Consider the following 15,427-nt stretch of genomic DNA (forward strand, 5'->3'; position numbering starts at 1 on the left):
ATTGGACCACAAACACGATACAAACGCAAAATGCACGTACAATGGCAGGGCAATGTGTCCTGTAGATGCTCCTAACTGCAAGGCCGTGGGGTTGTCTTGTGCATGTTAGAGGTTCGACTAGTGCTATAGCCAGTGCCAACCCATTTTAGGTCCCATCAACATGGTTCGGTGTTATAAAGAAGCTACCGGATTGGGAAGCCGTAAAGTGTGTGGGAGAGGCCAGGTTGATGGAGTTCGACGCTACGAAGCCGTCTGTCCAGTCGGATTGTGAATCGGAGTTCGTTTGGGCCTTCAAAATTGAAAAATCCACTTGCGAGATAATGTGTACACAAAAAGATGAACCAATTATTTTAATGTTTTAAACCTTAGTCTTAATAAAAGCCTTGAAACTAATGCAAAAAATGTCGAACAGGGGGAAGCATCAATGTGCCTCCTCATTTTTGCTCGATGCCTCTGCGATTTAAACCCGTTTTGAGAGAGAGAGGAAGATTCTCGATCAGGGCAGGGAGAGGAACAAGATGGCTGCAAGCTTGCCTGTTTTAATGGAGGATTTAAAAATCTCATTTTTTTAGTCTTTCTCTCTCCTCCCTCTCTCTCTCTCTTTAAGGGGCAGTTCATGCACATGAAGAAGAATGAAGACCGATTGAAGGATGCTTGCCTCGAATTGCTCCAAGATCAAGAGGAGGCTGAGGGGAGATGTTCAACATTGAAGATTTTTTACTAGTCGACATTCCGTTGGCAACCCAAAAATATAATAAAAAAACCCGCAACACGCAAATAAGTGGTATACTTCATTTTACAAAGAAAAATTTCTTCTTTTTTATGTTTGATGATTGAAATGGAACTCATATGGAACAATAATTTGTTTGGAGCTTTTTTCCATTATGATTGAGGGGTATGCATAAAAGAAATGTAGACCCGTAATGATAAATAGTTATAATAATTAAATTATAGCCCAAAAAGTGCATTTTTAGTGTAAAAATGAAGGATTTATTGGTTTCGGGTGGAAAAAAGAGATGCGCATGGGATAAGATTCTGAGACAAAACATCTTTCAGCCTTCATAATTAGTCACTAATCATAAATCAGAAAATAATCTATTTTTATGCATAAATAAATAGAGAAAAATAGTTAAAAATGGAAAAAAAAAGATTTTCGCGTTATAAAAATCTAGAAAATTATGATTCGTGGTTGTGGTTGTAAAAAAAAGTTGAGGCATGAAGTTTGGCTTTGTTTATGTGTCATAGTTTGTATTTTTTCCATTTTATGCAAAAAATACATACAAAATAATACCCTATACCTATACAATGCAGCATAACCTAAACGTTAGAGGGAAAGGATGATGTTAAGAGATTAAGAGGACTGAGAGGATGTGATTTTTTTTGAAATATTTGATTGTGCATTCCATTTAGAATTGCGATAATTCAGTGTAAGGGGCTAGTAGCACAAGAAAGTGGTGCTAGTCTCCATACATTGAAGCATATGTTTAGTGAAAATCATGAAAGGGCTGGTTTTTCCACATCACAAAATGCTAATTTGATAAATATTGTTTGTGCACTAGGATCATATGCACTACGTATGACGCATGACATGGTATCAATCCTGGATTGCATAGCAACTATCTTCTTAGGATATGACTTATATGTTGAGTGGAAATGAGCCTTTGTTGTAGGTTAGTTGTATGCTTTCCTTGGGACTGTTAGTTGAGGATCTATATATTCCTAGATCGTACAAAACAAGAAAAGAGTGGAGTTTGTGTGTTATGTTTTATATGTTGGAGCGATGCATCTTGGGGCCAATCCCCGAGGTGTAGGAGAGTCGCAGTAGTGTAGCCGCGGGAATCAGCTGAGGGGAGCTTCCTAATGTTTGTGTTACGAGGTATTATGCCTATATGTTATGGGATCTCCCTTTGAGGAGAAGGGAAGGTAAACGTTGGACTACATATCAGCTACAAATGCATAATTAAGTCTATCTAGTGTACATCGGTATATTATAGACACTCCTAGCCCGCGAGGCTATGTGGTGGGGTTGTCTGTTGTGTGCATGAGGTCCAACTAGTGCCATAGCCAGTGCCGGCCAATTTTAGGTCCCATCAGTGGTGCGTTCGCCAGTCCTGCCTATAAGTGGCAGTTTTTGAATCTAGGTTGTAAAGGGACCTAAGTTTATAATTTCCTTTAGTAGTGTGCTAAGCTTCCCATAAAATGGGGTTCGTTCAAGGATGGAAAACCTTGGCTTTTCCTATACAAAACTTATTGATGGATTTAGTTAGTTATGTAGAGGATGAGTCCTCTATAGAAGATAATTTAGGTGATGATAAGAGTAACCAGTTAGTGGTTACCCCATCCTCTAATGTGATGGCAGGGGCCGAGGTTCGCCTTGGTATGGTCTCTACCCAACAGAAATCATGTATAACCATCCATCAACCTAGAGGGCATGGAACAAGTATGTTGGAAGCTATGGTGTTCATGGCATCAACAAGTGATTATGCTAAAGTCGTAGTGCCATGGGAAAAACTCGGCATACAGTGGAGTGCAGCTATGGCTTAAACATCCCATGTGGTGGGGTATCATGCCAAAATTTTAGGTATCATATGGATGTTAGAAGCCCTAGCTGTAAAGGGAAAACTGTTGCTTAAAAGCCGCGGTCCCCAAGTCCTAAGTTCTAAGGATAAGTTTGCTTTTGATGAGGGGCAGAAGCTCCTAGATAAAGGCATCATGGAACTGCCTAGGAAGGGGCAAGATATGGAAGATCCTCTAAGAAATGATCGGAATGACATGCTAAGAGCTATAGGATTCCCTAGACCACTCTGTGAGTTGGTAGAAAGGGATGGTAAGGATAATATTAGCCTCCCTACACCAGTAAAGGTGGAAATGGAAGAGGTTGGAGACCCCAATACACTAGAGTTAGGTCATGAATATGAAGATTTTAATGGCCCAGTGCTAATCCCCCCAAAGGAGAGGACTAAATGCCCTCCTCCTTATATGGATCTCCCAGTATTTTATGGGTTGGTAAATGAGGACCCAATGTTGCACTTAAAATATATATGGCCTAACTTGCCTTGCAAGTGGGTTCAATGATATTCATCGGATGCTTGTATTTTCTAGCACCCTGAAGGGAGAAGCTAGAAAATGGTACTGGAGCCACCCAAGGGGCTCTATTAAATCCTTTGAGGAGTTGAGTGATCAATTTTTGGATGGATATGAGAAGAAGGTGCCTATGACCCAAGTTTTAGGATAGCTAATGTAGATTAGGCACGAGTCCTATCCTTCTGTTAAAGAATATGCTGGAGCCTTTGATGATATTCTGAGGCTTTGGCCAAGAAGAGCTACTATATTTCCAGATGATGTGTTGTGTGAGCTCTTTTTGAGTGGCTTAGAGATTAACATGCAAATCTAAGTGGGAATGCGGAATCCTAAGTCGTTATGGGAAGCAAAGATGCATGCCATTGATTATGAGAGACATATTAAAAGATGTTGGGCAAATTTTTGGAGTTTTCCCCACTCAGTACAAGTGCATCCCAGCTTCCAACCATTTCTACATGGAGACAGCTCACTTGTTGATACCAACGCAGCCTATGAGGGGAACCTTGGTAGCCAAAATCTCCAAGAAAAAAATGGCAATAATAGGGATAATATACCCCATGCGGATCAAAAGATTACAAGCCCAGTAAGTCCCATCAAGACTTGCAATGCTTCCATGAGAGGTAGTTGTGACAGTAACATTGATAGAACCATTGGGCCTATGAGTGTGGATAAGTATACTATGGGAGGTTCTAAATTTTCCAGTGGAAAGGCTCTAAAGAGACATTTTCCATCTTTAAATGAGTCATGCTTTCTAGTAGATGTTGTTCCTATCAATAAGAGCATGGTTCCTATAAATAGGCAATTGCAGAGCGGACAAAGGCAAGTAAAGACATCTCATATGAAGAAGGTGTACCATGCCCAAGGTCCACCTATGTTGAGTAGAAGCACTAAGGATGTGAGGCCATCTGGCTATAGTAATAAGTCCACATTGAGTCCATTAGACCAATGGGAAAATTTAGAATGTATAAGCATATAACGAGAAATGTAAGATGGGTTTGGAGGCCCAAAACCCCTAAAAATACTTTTGGTGTGTCAGATGAAGGGCTAGGAATTGCATGTGGACATGCTTTGATGGATTCCCAGGAGGATGTGACTAAAGGACATAATGCTACATCTGACAATAGGGATCGCCCTGAGATGCATCTATGTGATGTGCCTAGGCATGAAGCCTACACCTAGTTTGGGTTGTACCATTGATACATGTAATGATCCAAATAGGGAAGGGTTGAATGATCATAAATCCATGATTCTCCCTATAGGAGGAGTTACTGAAAAGTTGGGACAAGCGATCCATTTGAATGAAGACCAGGAAGATGAGTTATATCAACCTAATGATGTCATTCATTTAGCTCATAGTACCCAAGAAGAGATGGCCATTATTACTAAGATATTAGTAGAAAGACTTGGACTACTGGATCTACAAAGGGCCCGGATCAAGCTTTTCGCTGACTCGCATGAGTAGCATGGGGCTAGTCCTCCTATTGTATGCTATCCTTAAGATGCAATATATATGCCAAAAAGACCATCCATTAGATGCAGCCAAATGAGCTACTTTTGTTAGGCCAAGAGGGCCAGTTAGTTTGTAGTAAAATGTGCTATTTCTTTAGGTCAAGAGGGCCCTATGTCTATTTGGTATAGGTACGTTTAATGATTTGCTATTTTAGTGATTGCATCATACAGGTTGACGAAGTCACTATCCCCTTCCTGAGTATTTTTCCTTAAGCCATTCATGATATATGTGTATGTAAGGGGTTACTTCCCCCCATTTAATCCCCGCAAGGTTCGGCATTATAAAGCAGCTATCAGATTAGGAAGCCGTAAAGTGTGTGGGAGAGGCCAGGTTGATGGAGTTCGATGCCATGAAGCTGCCTGTCAAGTTAGATTGCGAATCAGAGTTCGTTTGGGCCTTCAAAATTGAAAAATCCACTTGTGAGACAGTGTGAACACAAAAAGATGAATCGGTTATTTTAATTTTTTAAACCTTAGGCTTAATAAAAGCCTTGAAACTAATGCAAAAACTATCGAATAGGGGAAGCGTCAATGCGCCTCCTCATTTTTGCTCGATGCCTCTCCGATTCAAACCCGTTTGAAGAGACAAAGGGAGATTCTCGATCAGGGCAGGGAGAGAAACAAGATGGCTGCAAGCTTGCCCATTTTAATGGGGGATTTAAAAATCTCTTTCTTTAGTAATTCTCCCTCCTCCCTCTCTCTCCTCTTAAGGGGTAGTTCATGCAAATGAAGAAGAATGAAGACCAGTTAAAGGATGCTTGCCCCCCGAATTGCTCCAAGATCAATAGGAGGTTGAGGGGAGATATTCAACACTGAAGACTTGTTGCTGGTCGGTCCATTGGCAACCCGAAAAAATAATTAAAAAAACCTCAACACGCAAATAAGCTGTATGCCTCATTTTTACAAATAAAATTAGCTTCTTTTTTATGTTTGATGGTTGAAATGGAATTCATATGGAACAAAAATTTATTTGGAGCTTTTTTGCATTATGATTGAGATCTATGCATAAAAGAAATGTAGACATGTAATGATAAATAGTTGTAATAATTGAATTATAGCCCAAAAAACGTATTTTTAGTGTAAAAATGAAGGACTTATTGGTTTCGGGTGGGAAAAAGAGATGTGCATGGGATAAAATTCTAAGAAAAAACATCTTTCAGTTGTCATAATCAATTACTAATTATAAATCAAACAATAACCTATTTTATGCATAAATAAATAGAGAAAAATAGCTAAAAATGGAAAAAAAAAGGATTTTCACGTTATAAAAATCTAGAAAATTATGATCCGTGGTTGTGACTATAAAAAAAAGTTGAGGCATGAAGTTTGGCTTCAAATCCGCTTTGTTTATGTGCCATAGTTCATGTTTTTTCCGTTTTATGCGAAAAATACATACAAAATAATACCTAACGCAGCATAACCTAAACGTTAGAGGGAAAGGGTGATGTTAAGAGATTAAGAGGGCTAAGAGGGTGTGATTTTTTTTTAAATATTTGATTGTGCATTCCATTTAGAATTGCGATAATTTAGTTTAAGGGGCTAGTAGCACAAGAAATCGGTGCTACTCTTTATATATAGAAGCATAGGTTAAGTGAAAATCATGAAAGGGCTGGTTTTTCCACATCATAAAATGCTGATTGGATAAATATTGTTTGTGTACTAGGATCATATGCACTATGCATGACGCGGTATTAGTCTTGGATTACATAGCAATTGTCTTCCTAGGACATGACTTATACGTTGAGTGGAAAGGAGCCTTTGCTATAAGTCAGTTGTATGCTTTCCTTGGGACTGTTGGTTGAGGATCTATATATTCCTGGATCATACAAAACAAGAAAAGAGTGGAGTTTGTGTGTTATATTTTATATATTGGAGTGGTGCATCTTGGGGCCAAACCCCCCCAAGGTGTAAGAAAGTCATAGTGGAGCCGCGGAATCAGCCGAGGGGAGCTTCTTGATGTTTGTGTTGTGAGGTGTTATGCCTATATGTTATGGGATCTCCCTCTAAGGAGAAGGAAATGTAAACATTGGAGTACATATCAGTTGCAAACACATAATTAAGTCTATCTAGTCTATATCGATGTATTACAGATGCTCTTGGCCCACGAGGCCATGTGGTGGGGTTGTTTGTTTTGTGCATGAGGTCTGGTTAGTGCCATAGCTAGAGCTGGCCCATTTTAGGTCCCATTAAGGAGATAAATGTCATGCAGAGCCTAAGGAGTCCGATGGTGACTACATCTTAGCAGCCTCTTCATGTGATACCTCTGAGCTGACCGAGACTCTGACTGAGGCTCAATCTATTCATGCACAGTGTTGGCTCTTGGATTCGGGTGCATCTTTTCATGTGACCTCCTACCGTGAGTGGTTTCATACCTATCAAAATGTATTTAATACTGTGCACTTAGATGATGATTGGTCTCTTGCTATTGTTGGCATTGGTGATGTCACTCTACATTTTCCCTTTGGTAGCACTTTTATTGTGCATAATGTACATCATGTACCCGCACTGACTAAAAGCCTTATGTCTACTGGGCAGCTTGATGATGCAGGTTATCACATATGATTTGGTGATTCTATATATGGAAGATAACTCGTGGTAGGCTTGTTCTTGCAAGAAGTGCCAAGTCTGGCAACCTCTACCCCTTGGTTGTATCTGGTACTATTGAGACCATGTTTTGTCAGTGGGTTCTATCCCACATGTATCTCTCTGGCATGCTCGTCTTGGGAATATGTCACTTAAGGGAATGAAAATTCTTAGTGCTTTGTAATATCTACCACCTTTTGACTACTTGCATTTTGAGTCGTATGATCATTGTTTATATGGTAGGCAGAGTAGGAATTCACATAAAAAGTTTGGTATTCCACACATGGGTGAGCCTTTGCCTCTTATGTATTCAGATGTATGTGGATCCATGCCCTGTCAGTGATTAGGGGGTGTGAAGTACTTTGCTACATTTATTGATGATTATTCACGTAAGGTTTGGGATTTTCCCATAAATAAAAAATCTAATGTCTTGGCTGTCTTTCAGTGTTGGCTTGCTTTAGCAGAGAATTAGTTTGGGCATAGATTGAAATGCCTGAGGATCGATAATGGGGGTGAGTACGTATTGCGTGCCTTTGAATAGTTTTGTGACAAGCGGGGTATTAAGCATCAGTTGACCACCCCTTACACCCCTCCCCAGAATGGTATGGCTGAGCTTATGAATAGGACTATCCAGGAGAGGGTCTGCAATATGCCTAGCCAATCATGCTTACCATAGTATTTTTGGGATGAGATCATTTGTACTGCAATGCATCTCATTAATAGGTCACCTTGTAGTGGTATTGAATTCCAGGTTGTAGAGGAGGTATGGATAAGAAAACCGCCCTCATATGCTCATTTGTGTGTCTTTGGATGTGATGCTTTTTTCCATGTTCCCAAGGATAAACGTAATAAGCTGGATCCTAAAAGTGTGAAATGCATTTTCCTTAGCTATAGAGATGCAGGTGAGATGGGATATCATCTTTGGGATCCACAGGCGGTGCGGAAAGTGATCCGTAGCCATGATGTTGTGTTCCATGAGGACAAAATGCATATGCAGCCTGATAAAGTTGTTGAGATATGCAGGGTTATCTTTCAAGAGGAGCCCCCTGCTTCCGCACAGTTAGCTAGACAGCTTGCACCAGTTGATGTCAAGACGGCTTTCTTATATGGGGACTTGCATAATGAGATTTAGATGGAATAGCCTAAGGGCTTTGCAAAGCCTGGTAGGGAACACCTAGTGTGCATATTGAGGAAAAGTCTTTATGGCTTGAAGAGGCACCTAGGGAATGATATCATAAGTTTGATGCATTTATGCTGTTAACCCTCAAACGAACAAGGTGAAAAAGCCAAAAAATCTAAAGCAGAAGAAAAGGCCAAGGCAAAAGTGAAACAGAAGACAAAGGCGTGCCAAGAAGAATCTGGAAACACAAGAAGTGCAGAAAAGTCCTAAATCAAGGAAAAAGACGCACGAGAAAAAGCGCGAGTCTATACTTTTGTAAAAAAGTGCAAGATACACCTTGATTTATTTTAAGAGTGTTGGGATCTCACCCGTGCAATTTGTAAAGGTGGACGGGTTGTGGAAAGGAAGCTAGGAAGATAGGAGGGCAATGGGAAAAAAGGCCTAGGCCACGGTCGGCCAATGTTAAAAAGGGGATAAGAGGATGACCGCCCAAAAGGTATTTAGGCTTTTGTATATAAAGATGAAAAGTGAATGAGGAGCTCATTCTTGTGTGTGGCAAAAAGCTTCTTCTTATTCTTTTCTTCTCCTTGCCTTCTTACTTGTGCTTGAGAGAGGGAGTGAGTCAGCGTGAGGGAGTGAGTGTGTGAGGGTGAGGGACTGAGGAGAGGAATCTCCCCATCTCCTATCTTCATCTTCTTCTCTTCTCTACTCTTCTCTTGTTTCGCATGGCTATGGAGGATGGAGCTTGTTGGAGAGGGATTGAGGTTGCTTGAGCTTGCCTCAAGGAGATCGTGGAGCTATCGGCGTGTAGGGGAGAGGAGGGTACTCAATCGGGCATCAAGGTAAGCTCACTACACCTGTAGAGATGAATGGCTTATCGGCTATGTGAGAGATAACCATTAGTACTCGGCTTGGAATGCTTGAAGCAATAAGCGGCCTGTGGGTCTTGGCGGTTGAGCGAGAGATGAAGGGAGCTACAAGCTCAACCCACGAGACCTACAGACCGCTTATTGGTCAAGCATTTCAAGACGAGCGGCCATGGCTACCTCTCACATAGCCAACGTGCCCTCTCTACCTATGGGGTGTAGTGAGATTATCTTGATGCCCGATCAAGTACCCTCCTCTCCCGTGGCACGCCGGTAGCTCCACGATCCTTGAGGTAAGCTCAAGCAACCTCAATCCCTCTCTAACAAGCTCCATCCTCCATAGCCATGCGAGACAAGAGAAGAGTAGAGAAGGGAAGAAGATGAAGAGAGGAGATGGGAAGCTTCCTCTCCTCGATCCCTCACTCTCACATACTCATTCCCTCACACTCACTCAATCACTCCCTCTCTCAAGCATAAGTAAGAAGGCAAGAAGAAGAGAAGAAGAAGAAGAAGAAGCTTAGGTAGAAAAAGTTGTCAATGGTGAGGGGAAGTACACAGGAAGGTGCATGAGACATCATTTGTGCTCTGACAACATAATGTAGCATGGTTGAGCTCAGCAACACCTTACTTTCGGTAGAGCAGGTAGCTACTTGTATTTCTTGATGAGTATGGTGTACTTTCCATGGCTGTTCGTGCATTGCTTACCATGATTGATTGCAACGGTATTAAGGTAGAGTGCAAAAAGAAATCATGCAAATGGGTCAGGGTGACATGTCTAACCATAGGCGAGATAAGCTCCCTAGGTATGTCCTGCCCTTGATGTGCCCTGAACAATTGTGGTTGATGTGTAGAGGGCTAGGGGACTAGGGATGGAGCCAACCAACCAAGATCACTGGGCGCACCTAATTTGAGGACCCCTAGGTGTCATGCTGTGATTGTGAGTGCTCTTTCTCTCTCTCTCTCTCTCTCTCTCTCTCTCTCTCTCTCTCTCTCTCTCTCTCTCTTTCTTTCTTTTCTTTTTGTTTCTTTTTTCTTTTTCTTTTTCTTTTTCTTTTTCTTCTTTCCTTTTCTTTCCCCTTTTTTTAAAAAAAATAATAACACGAGTATAACCATTGCAATACATTGAGGCTATCAGCCTTTCAATTGGATTGGGAAATGTTGAGATTCAAAGGTTGTGAAAATGGATATTATAGCAATGATTGTGTCCTAGCCTCGTTGCTAGAGGAATAGTTGTTGAGATGGGGAGATACACTAGAGATTTTGCAAAACCTCTTTGTCACGTGAGATGTTGGTACAATGGAGGTAACAGGCTGTCGTGAGTGCCAGGTATAGAGTTTGACGTAGAAAGAGAGAGTAGCCACCATTGATCATGCTTTGGGCCATGCAATGTGGGTGATCGGCAAGGGTGATTTTCACTTTTGGCGGTGAGGCTTTGTCATGGCTCTTTGTGAGGTTGGTGGTCTTGCGGTGAATTGGGCATTGAACACTTCCCTACAAAGACCTATGTCATCCTGCATCCACTTGACACTTCGTGAGAGTATATGCAAGTCACATGCATCAATTAATAATGACATATGCAACACAAAAAGATATTATTTTATCAAAATTCTATGGTACTGATTGCGATGCATATCATCTGTGCTTGTTAAAGACGTGATATGTATATTAGTAGTAGGTAAGGGAGGTTTGTACAGTTAGGGAACTTGCCACTTTAACCACTTAAGGACAAAAATTTATGGCAAGATGACCTTTGTTAAGAAGCTTATACAACATAGGGGCTATTCTATTTGTATGAAGTGGGGTGACTTCAAGTGGTTCAACAACTAGGGTTGTGCCGATGAGGGGCTCCCATCTGGCTGGGGAGGGAAGATATTTGCCCGGGACTCGAATGGAATAGTCCCTGGCCGCAGCTGTTTCAAGAAATCTTTTCAATAATTCATCAAATTTTCTCTTATTTCTAGCTGCCTTCTCCTCTTTCAAGCACTTGGTGCTCGAGCATCTGGTGAGGACCTACATGGCCAGTGTCGCTACACCTCGGGTGCTCCCTTGAGCCTTTTTCCTCTTGGCTTGGGGAGTTTTCGGCCTACATTCTGGGCGGTGTTACTTGTGGCCTCTTTTCGGTGTGTATCTCTTTAGAGTAGGCATGTAGCGTTTTGGTGGAGGCACTAGTGCCTTATGCTCCCTCCGATGGTGGAGAGCCTCCTTGCAGGCTAGCTACACTATGTGATCCATGATAGCTACTATGGGGAACCTACAAAATGTAAACCAAGGGTTAGGCCTTGAGACATGATATAATTATTCGCATGGAAGGGATTGAACAATGGATTATCAAGTGCATGTGACGAGGGGTGCGGTGAGGTGAGGCATGTAGTGTTTGTTGTAGAGGGACGGCCCACGTGATGATATTCGTCCTGCTTCGAGTGCGGGGCGTATTCCAGCTATTAGCATATCTTGGCTTATGCTAAGTTGTGCAGACTAGTTGTGATGGAGTGGAGTATTGCTCATCCTCGAAAGGATAGACAGAAAAGGGAAAAGGCATGGAGAAGGGGACGATGCCGCTTCCATGCCCTTAGAGGTGTTGGTTAGGGATTCCTATGGCAGTAATGTGGGTTGCATGCCCTCCGCCTAGAGGCAGGAATGGTCACAAAACTTCTAGACGTGTGATGAGAGGAGAGGACATGAGGAGCTCAACATGTCAAACCCAAACTCTTCTCCCTGCGCTTGTCTATCATTGCTTGTGTATGTTGGTATTATCTATGCAGGGTCACAAAACTCATTGTTTATTTATATACATGATTATAAACCCATGTGACTTTGTGAGGATAAAAACCAATTGTAGAAATCAGGATTATATTGGAGTGTGGCACACGCATCCAGTACTTGTGGCAGCTTACTCAATAATAATAGATATTTTGCAACATCGAGTAGCATGGTACCTTGTCTGAGTCTACTGGCAACATGTAGCTCCTCCTCAGTGAGAACCTTATCAGCCAGAGAGTTCTCTTGGCTAGTTTTGGCTAAGTCCATACCATGAATGCTAGCCAGTACTCAAAAGGAAGTTGATGCCACATAGGTTGGGTCTCTTTGAGACCGCCAGTTGGCCATTCGCTTCTCTGAGACCCGTCATAATCCGGGCTCCTAGTTCGACCATTGTAATGCAGTTTTTAAACCAACGCTTTTTGAATTGACTTCGACCCTCTGATTGCTGCTTTAGTTGCTCTGTCTTCAAGAGATTTGGCTGGCAGAGCACATCTGTAATGTGTCCGCTTGTCCACTTATGGGACACATCTCAGCAGCCCATCAGGAGGGGAGTCTAGAAAGTGCCACCTGGCGCTTGCAAGGAATGCCACAGGGTTTGCGATCTAGGTCTTCCCGAGTCTACCCCGAAGCGGAAGTATCTAGCGTTCCCACTTAGGACCGACATGAAGTTAGGGTTTCTTTCCTATCAGCCAAGTCTCTAGGAAGTAGCTAGCGTCGAGCTCTAGATGACCCACTTTGAGTAGGAACAACAGAGTCAAAGCAGATTTATGCTGCACTTGTTTGGTTCATAGAGAATGGGCAACGAGAGGGATGTAGCGCTCAACCTCTCTGCCCGTAGAGCATAGTCCCATTCCGGTCCCCTAAAACGGCATGAATCGGGTTCTAACTTAACAATACCTAAAGTCATACGATGGTAAATCCTTGTGAGAAGTCTCCTAGTTCTCTGGGAACACCCAGCCGTAGGACGGACCTGTTGGGGGATTCTATCCACCCGCTTCCCTTGATAGCTTTAGTTGCCTAATTAGTTCCTACCACATTTATGTGCGACATTTAAAATCAGCTTCATTAATTAAGCCTTTTAGGACATAGAGTTCGTTCACAAGCAAAACAAGCATTCCTTTTATCAAACAAGTTCCTTAACTTATCTTTAAGTTAATCTTTGTCTCCTGTCTATACAAGAGAATTATGTATCCCTTCTGTCCAACAGAAATACCCAGTCCAAATCTCATGGCACCGAAATTTCCATCCTTTATCTAGAATAGGATCTTCCAACATCCCAGACATTGGGCTCATGGGGATCTCCAACTCCATTCTGGATAGGCAAGGGGTGTCCAGAGCTCCACCTGATCCACAAGTGGTCTAGGAGTGAGATGCCATTTCCGTGGTTGCCCTTTTCACCACTCGACCATCGGCCTGTGAATCGAGTAGTGCCCTCTCGGGATAATCCGCGATGTGAACTTGGAGATGATCCACATGTGCAAAATATCCTTCCTTAATTAATCCAATTAAAATTCAAGCACAAACAAAGCAATCATCCCTAATATCATCTTCTAGAAAAACATTCCTTTATTCTCATGACAACTTATCATTACAGACCCCTACCAATCATTTGCCATCAACACAAGCCTTGGAATATTTATCCAAATCACAATGCAACAATCCCTTGATTGAAAAAAAACATTTAGGGTGTTATTCAATCAACCAACAAAACTACTTGTATTTTTCCCAAACAATACAATAATAGATGCGACAATAATTCCATCACATATTCACTCTCCCCCTTGGGGCCAAAGAGTAGAATTTACTTAATATTCCCTCCTTTAGCCTAAGGCATATGCTAAAGGTTCCAATACTATATATGACGTAAGTGATAATTAATCAATCTACCAAGAGCATTTATACCTCTTCTCTAAGTGACAATTATCTTTTAGCATTTCCCTACTATGCAATATTTTTTCTTGGCTTTATCTTCCTTTCTCCCTAAGGCAAAGAGTCACATGTCATCGATGTAAAGTTTACATATTCTCTCCCATGTATGTACCATGTCTATGCATTTGCGAACTTTAAACAATATTATCCTCAGTAAAGATTAATCAAAGACTCATCGATGCTCAATACTTTAGTGTCCCATATGTTGCTTATGCTATGTATGGATTCATTACATAGCAACTAGGTGCAATTTAACTCCCTTTGATACAAGCACTTCACAAACTTCATCTTTGAATATTTGAGATGCGATTTATCCTTTTCAATGACCTATTCTGGCACCACAAGGTATGGAGCCTAATGCATCTCTTGCGAGCATTAAAACAAGCATCTATCAATTTGAAAATACATTACTTACGACTGGTACCGCAATTGGATTGATAGTGATGCATTCGCCCGAAGCTCTGTTTGCTGGTTGTAGGATTGTCATCCCATGCGACATTCTTCGCTTGGAGGCCATCGTCCACAAGTAGACTCAAGAGATTAAGAAGGTGGAATAGATTCGAGATGGAAGAGCAAAAGAGAAGATGGTTAAATCAAGGATCGAGATAGAGGAAAATTGTGCAGCCTCTCGAAGTAACTCTTCTCTCTCTCTCTCTCTCTCTCAAGCTCTCTCTCACAATCTCTTGGAGGGGTATACTCTCTCTCTTCCTCTCTCTTGTAGCATTTCGGGGTCTCCTTATGCTCTCTTGTGCCTCCCCATGCCTCATATTTATAATGAATTAGAGAGGAGGGGATAAGTCTGAGAACAAGAGTGGAGGGGCTCTTAGAAGACTTAGTGATCTGATGCTTAGATCATAAATTTGATGGTTGCATTGGCTCCAAAAGGGGGGTAAAATGCCAAGACACTTGATTAGAAAGCTCTTAGTTCACTCCTTTTTTTCTCTGTTCGAAGTGCTGGCTACTACTTGTAGACTACGATCACAGCGCGTGCAATTTTGCCAGTCACTTTTCTTTATTTCTCTTTTTATAAAATCTCCAAAACTAACTAAAACATCACTTGTATTTTCTTTTAAATGACTTTTGGTTCTATATTTTTAGGATAATATCTAATATATATATATATATTCCCCCCACAAGAATCTAATATTTTTGGACCATTCAAACTATTCACTTGTCTTTTCTTTTAAACGACTTTTAGTTCTATATTTTTAGGATAATATCTATTATATATATATATCCCCCCCCCCAAGAATCTAATATTTTTGGACCATTCAAACTATACACATTAATACTAGTGATTAATATGGCTCATAAGTCCCGTTCACATTGTACTTTTCGTGAAGGGTGGCTACGGTCCTTATCAATCCAAGAAAAATGTCAAATTTATGACTCTTGATTTTTTTAAATATATTTTTAATTGAATGAAAATTATTAGTTATTAATGCTAGTCAGTTTTTACCTTAGTTAGTCTTTAGTTAGTAATCTTACTAACTTATTAATTGACTAACTAACTTTCGAACTAACCAACTAACTTTTATTGCATGGAAATATTACAACATCATTGAATGTCAGAGTTAAG

The sequence above is a fragment of the Lygodium microphyllum genome, chromosome 22 (genome assembly GCF_053477565.2).
Source record: "Lygodium microphyllum isolate KBCC chromosome 22, Lygodium_microphyllum_v1.1.10, whole genome shotgun sequence".
In the NCBI taxonomy this organism is placed as follows: Eukaryota; Viridiplantae; Streptophyta; class Polypodiopsida; order Schizaeales; family Lygodiaceae; genus Lygodium; species Lygodium microphyllum.